Source organism: Fukomys damarensis, unplaced genomic scaffold (assembly GCF_012274545.1).
Source record: "Fukomys damarensis isolate Sample0158 unplaced genomic scaffold, DMR_v1.0_HiC HiC_scaffold_30, whole genome shotgun sequence".
In the NCBI taxonomy this organism is placed as follows: Eukaryota; Metazoa; Chordata; class Mammalia; order Rodentia; family Bathyergidae; genus Fukomys; species Fukomys damarensis.
This window is the reverse complement of record NW_022900942.1, coordinates 23,828,865-23,835,646: the sequence shown is the minus strand read 5'-3', so window position 1 is coordinate 23,835,646 and position 6,782 is coordinate 23,828,865. Positions and strand designations below refer to the sequence as shown.

The 6,782-nt window shown below is 41.0% G+C and overlaps 1 pseudogene; it reads right to left on the bottom strand.

Annotated features, from left to right (window-relative positions):
- Positions 1-1,029: 1,029 nt before the first annotated feature.
- LOC109118681 lies at positions 1,030-5,432 on the bottom strand (annotated as a pseudogene).
- Positions 5,433-6,782: the final 1,350 nt, after the last annotated feature.

The following is a 6,782-nucleotide window of genomic DNA, read 5'->3' as shown; positions in this document are numbered from 1 at the left end:
CCAGCCTGGGTACATAGTGAGTTCCAGGGAAGTCTCAACTATATAGTGAGACCCTGTTTCAAAATTAAATAAATAAATAATAAAAATATCTGCCAGGGCTGGGGATTTAGCGCAGAGGTTCTGCCACCTGCCTTGTTAAGTGCAAGGACCCAAGTTTGTTCCCTGGTACCAAAGAAAAAAAAAATCTGCTAGCCAGGCAAGGTGGAATATACTTGTAGTCCCAGCACTTGAGAGCCTGAGGCAGGAGATTCACAAGTTTGATGCTAGCCTGGGCTCCTAGAAGTTCAAGGCATGTCTGGAGTACAAAGCAAGATCTTGTATAAATAAATAAGTAAATCATACCTGCTATGGTTTTAATGAGTTAGCACTCATCCCACCCCAGTTTATGTCTTGGAATTTATTTATTTTTATTTTTATTTTTTGCCAAAATAATATTTTATTTTCAAAGTTATTTGAAAGGTACAAGTAAGGAAAGAGACCTAAGACTCAATGGATATAGATTCCAAATTCATAGTATTTCCAAACCCCACCCGCGGTCTTTGTCATGCCAAGAAATGCTTGCTTCGGTAATTCCCAGTTTCAGCTTCCTGAAAAAGAGAACTTTTCCCATAAGCCATCTTCTTTTTTTTTTTTTTTGGTTCCGGGGATCGAACTCAAGACCTTGCGCTTGCCACACAGGTACTATGCCACTGAGCTAAATCCCTGACCATCTTCATTTTTATTTTATTTATTTAATTATAAATAAAGAGCTTTAATTCAAGAGTAGGAAGTGGTGAGTGTTTACGTGCGCGAGGTGTAGTCTTGGGCAAGGCCCTGGTGTAGACGATAAGCTACTTAAAAGCTGTCTCCTAATGACAAAGCTGCCCCGTAGGAGCGTTTCCTGTGTGTCTGGCCCTGCACGCTGTGGGTGGTGCCCAGGGCAGTTGGCTGAGGAGATGGTTCTTTCTACTTGGGGTATAAATCCGACAGGTCCAGTGAGCACTGAGCACCAGAGATGGGCCTCTCCACAGCTACACAAAACAGGCTTCATTACTGAGTCCCCAAGCTGCTAATAATCTTGCAACTCAAAACTCGCAATGCCCGGCCTCCCGCTAGAGCCGAGCTGCATGCAGCAGCTCCTCCCGGCCTCGATGTTTAAAGGAGGCTCTGAAAATCTCTGAAGTTGTAACGTTGACAGCAATACCATAAATGACTAGAAAGTGGTTTTCATTTTCTTCCCGGTCGTTTAACTCCATCACAGATAATGCCACCAAGTGAATGTCATCTTGCTTGTCAAATTCGCCTTCCACATTGAGTGTGGTCGGAAAAGGACTTTATGGAGTTCAGGATCAAGGGGACTTCGGCTTGGGGGTCCGCTCCATCACAGAGTATCAGGCAGGTAGCCCCATTCCCCATGCGTCTCGGGACCACAATGTGACGAGTGGTGGCATCATCAGAACCCAGAATGGAGATGGAGCCATCCTTTGGGGAGGTCACTGCAAGCTCTCTTGGCTGAACATACAGAAGGCCCTGGGTCCCACTCGTTGAACAGACTGACCTCTGAGAAGTCTGGCTCTTTTCTCCAGAGAACCAGCTTCCCTGCAGCCCGTCCGGGAGCAGCGGCAAAACGAAGGAGGAAGCCGGGCAGGCCCTGGGAGGCCCCGCTGTCACCCTGACTTGGGCAGCCGTGTCCTGTGTCGTCCCTCCCCGCCTCTGATGCTCTATATCTTGGAATTTAATCCACAATGCAACAGTATTGAGATATGAGGTGATTGGGTCACGAGTATGATTAGATTAAGGATATCACGAGAGAGGGTTTTATTTAACGAGTAGGTTCTTTATGAAAGGAGTTGGCCCCTTCTATTTCCTACCTATCATGATGCCTTCCACTGTGTTGCAACACAGCAAAAGACCCTCACCAGATGCAGCCCCTCCGTCTGGAATTTCCAATCTGTGGTATTCTGTCACTGCAGCATAAAATACATAAAATCTTCATTGTCTACATATTATTTAATCTTAATTTTTATTAGTACATATTTGCAGTACACAATTACATGTGTCGGGGAGTTCATGCACGTACATAACTCATCTCAATTTTTTTCATCCCTTACCCCTCCCTTTCTTCCCAGATCCTTCCCAGTCTCAGTCCCCTTTCCATTTGCAAAATATTGCCTACATTTCAAAGAATATTTTTAGGGTGGGGGATTTAGCTCAGTGTTTCTGGGATCTGTCTTTCAAGCACAAGGGCTGGATTTTAATCCCTGGTACCAAAAAAAAAAAAAAAAAGGATATTTTTAGTAGGTAGGTATAGAACACTAGGTTGGAAATTATCTTTTTTCAACACATACAAAATAGCCCAGCTGGGCATGGTGGTGCACACCTGTAATCTCAGAACATGGGAGGCTGAGGCAGGAGGATCGCTGTGAGTTCAAGACCAGCGTGGGCTATATAGTGAGTTCCAGGTCAGTCTCAACTGCATAGTGAGACCTGTCTCAAAAAACCCAAAACGAAACAAAAAACCCCACAAAATAGCTCAGTATCTTCTGGAGTTTGTTTTTCCTACTGAAAAATATCTCTTATTTTATTTTGCATCTTTGGAATTAGTTTGTAATTTTCCCCACCGTTATCCTGCACCCAGCTGCTTTTAATACGCTCCTACTGCCTAGTTTCCTTGAGTTTTCTGCTTACAAGCATAGTTTTCTCTACGTATTTTTCAGTTTTTCTCCACATTTTGTTGGATTTTGTTCTCCCACGTAGAGGGTAGAGGGTCACGACTAGCCTTGCTGGCGGAAATTCCCTGATGCATAGAAATAATACAAACCCTGCCAGAAAGATGCTGATACAGTAACCTGCAAAATCTGGAGGAAAGAGCGACAGAGACGGAGTAAAACTAAAACTGAGCTACAATTTCAGTTTGCACAATTTTTACATCAAGCCCGAGTAATACATTTGTTGAATAGCACCATTATGTGGATTCAAGTCTATCTGAAGAAGCAAAGCAACAAATAAAACCAGGCATTAACCTTAACACCGCTCATATTTGGTGGTTTCCAAGGACTATCTCTATCCTCATCAATCTCAGTGTGTCCCTGTGAGGAAAAAAGGGAGACTGAGGAGGTCATATCCACTCAGACAAGTCCCCAATAGCCACTCCCTTCCATACATGTCTCCTAAATCTTTTTTTTTTTTTTTTTTTTTTTTTTTTGTGGTACTGGGGATCGAACTCAGGACCTTGCTTTCATGTGGCAGGTGGTCCTAAATCTGTTTTGCAGAACTGGTCAGTGTTCTGTACTTTTACCTTTGAACTCAGGACCAGTGTTCTTGGACCTGGGCTTAAAACATTTTTATTTCTTTCCTCACCTCCAATAACTTGGAAGTGAGATTATGTTTCATTTTTTATGTTTCTTTGTTTGTTTTTTGAGATAGAGTTGTGGGGTTTTTTTGTTTGTTTAAAGGTGGTGTTTTACTAGGTAGCTCTGGCTGGCCTTGAACTCATGGTGATCCTCCTGCTTCAGTCAGGTGTATTTAACTGTATAATTTCCTAACATGACCAAAAGTTATTCAGTATTTTCATCATCTTCTTAATTGCAGCAAGAAGTTTAGCACATTTTACCACTTAGTATACATTTTCATCATGTAATCATGACACAGTGCTATGCTTTAGATCTAAAATGTACCCCCAAAAGTCTTACATGTTCAGAGGGAGAGCTTTGGGAAATTGATTAGATCATGAGATCATGGCTGAACATAACTGTTAGGAGTTGGGACCTGGTTAAAGAAAGCTGCTCATCGGGGGTATGGCCTGAGGGGTATATTTCTCTATGTCTCTCTCTGTCTCTGCCCCCCTCTCCCCACCACTCTCTCCCTCCTGCCCCGCTTCCTTGCAGCCATGGATTCAACAGTCTTCTTCTACCACACCCTTCCAAGTCATTCCTGCCTTGGAGCCAGCTCATCGTGCACGGACTAAACCTTTCGAAATCATAAGCTAAAATAAACCTCTCCTCCTTTAAGTGGTATTTTGTCCTAGAGAGTGATTAATACATCTAGCCTTATAGTTTTATGTGTTTTTTTAATGTTTAAATTTTAAATAAAAGTTCAATTTTATGACACATTTGACAAGTTTTCAACTTCCCATTTTTTCTTTTCTTTTCTTTTTTTTTTTGTACCGGGGATTGAATTTGGATCCTTGCAGTTGCGAGGCAAACAGCAGAACCACTGAGCTAAATCCCTGGCTCCTCATTATTTCTTTTATCCCACCTTCTCCTGAGGCTTCTTATTTCTTCTTGTTGGGTACAATTTTAGTGGTTATTTTCTTGAGGAATTATAGGTAGGAAGTTGTAAATTTACAGTGTCAGAAAAATGTCTTTATTTGATGCTTACTCATAGAAGATAGTTTGTCTGGCATAAATTACCCAACAGCAAGTATTTTTCCTCAACACTTTGCTTCTGAGGTTTATTGGGCTAATGAGAAGTCAGGGGTCAGCCTGAGTCATGTTCTCTTAGCTACTCTGTCTTCTGTCACTGAGAACATTTAAGATTTATGTTTTTTGTTTGTTTGTTTGTTTGTTTGTTTTGGTACTGGGGATTGAACTCAGGATCTTGCACTTGTGAGGCAGGTGCCACTGAGCTAAATCTCTGGCCCTATGTGTACTCTTGATCCGCCAGGATTTCACAGGTTAGAAGTTATCCTCTGTCACAGTGATTAGAATGCACTTTGAAGTATTCCTAGTTTTATTCAGAGTTCTTCTACCTACTTTCTTGTTTCCCTAGGAAAGTGTCCTTATAGTTACTTTCTTGTTCCTCTAGGAAAGGTATTCTGTACCCTTCTTCTGTAAAGGGTGAGATAGCAAGTATTTTAGGCTTTGCAGGCCACATGCTTTCTCTATCACTATTGTTCTTTTTTCTTTCATATTTTAAAACAATTTTTAAGTTAAAAACAAACATTTTTAGCTCACAAGCTGTAGAAAAGTTTTCTGACTCCCACTCTCAAGTTCTAGGCATTATTTCCCAGTCTTGAGCACATAGTGTTTCTAGGATTCATTCCTTCCCAGTCAACCAGGTTTTATTTCAAATCACACACACACACACACACACACACACACACACACACACACAACATACACACACATGCACGGTACATACAGCATCTCTGCAATGCTACAAACCACATCATGCTTCACAGGACATAGATGAAATCACTGGCAACCCAGGATACCTGCAGAAATGTAACCCTGCACCTAGATTGCAGTTCTGGAAGTGCCGCAGGAGCCAGTTCAGTCAGTGGAGACAGCCTCAGCGTGTTGCAGTGTTTCCCATATACATACATTTGACACAGAATTCCACAAAATAGTACCCATATTTACTTCATACAATGCACTCTGATGATTTTATCCTCTATTCTGTTTTACTTTGTTATTTTTGAAATGCTGCTGGGCAGGATTTAGCTCCGTCATTCCGGCACCTGCCTTGAAAGTGCAAAGCCCAAGTTCCATCCCCGGTACCAAAAAAAAATTTAAAGATTAAAAAAAAATGCTACTACTCACCAAATTGCCTTTATGATTGTTTTAGTCTATTCAGCCTGATGTAACAGAAAACTGTAGAGTGGATGGCTTGTAAACAATAGACATTTATTTTTCACAGTTCTAGAGACTACAAGTCCCAGATCAAGATGCTGTTGGTCAGTGCCTGATACAACCCTGTTCTTGGTTCAGACAACTGTCTCTGACTTTGTTGTCACATGAAAAGAGGGGAAGAAAGCTCTCTTTAATCTCTTTTATAATGGCCCATATTCCGTTCACGAACTAATCACCTCCCGATTGCCCCACATCCAAATACCATCACATTGGGAATTAGATTTCAACATACAAATTTGAAGAGTGGACTATTCAATATAAATACTCGATCTATAGGAATGGCCCACTAATTAGCTGTGGGCTTCAATTTGTAAAACACTAATCTGTGATACTATTTTTATATGTATTTATTTAGGTATCAGGGATCGAACTCAGGAACTGAGTGACATTATTTTTAGAACACTGGCTGTTAGTATAGTTTTGTGTTGGCCTGGGGCTGTAATCATCATTTATAACTTTGTTTCATTGGAAAAATGTATTTTCAAACAACATTCATTGGACTCTAATTTGGGAAATTCAATCCATCTGTACACTCCTGCCTGCCAAGGACTAAGTCAGGAGCATTTTTATATTAGAAGTTCATTTAGGCCAGAACACAGAAAAGCTGACAACCAGCTTTCCTAAAGTAATTCCAATAAACTTGTCTGCTTGGGAATAGAGATTATTGGGAAGTAGTCAACCTTAGCATTTATGCAACTCTTCCCTTTGCAGAAGGACTTAATTTGGACTTCAGACAGCACAGAGGTAATTCATTTTACCCATAACACATGGGTTGGAAGCTATATGTTTGTTATAAAATATAATTCTGCAGTTACCTGAGGTTTTCCTCAAATCCACCTCTTTTTACTGCTACAATTCCACTGTGTCATAGGCAAGGCCTTGCCCATCTCAACTGGTCCTTTTGAGGAACTATTTCCCCAGGTCCCCAAGCTTTATCACAGCTACCTTCTGGAACTTTCAAAGTATCATTAGGGGTAAAAGAGCCTGGTTTTATTCTTAGGAGTTCCCAAACATTTCTAATCGATTTTATGAGTGTTTGAACAACAGTCTAACCCAATCAACTTTAAACCATGTGTGTATGAGTAGTTATCCTTGGCTCATTTTAGAGATTTATAAATTGATCATTTTTGGTATGGTAAGTACATGCCTATAATCCCAGCACTTGAGAGG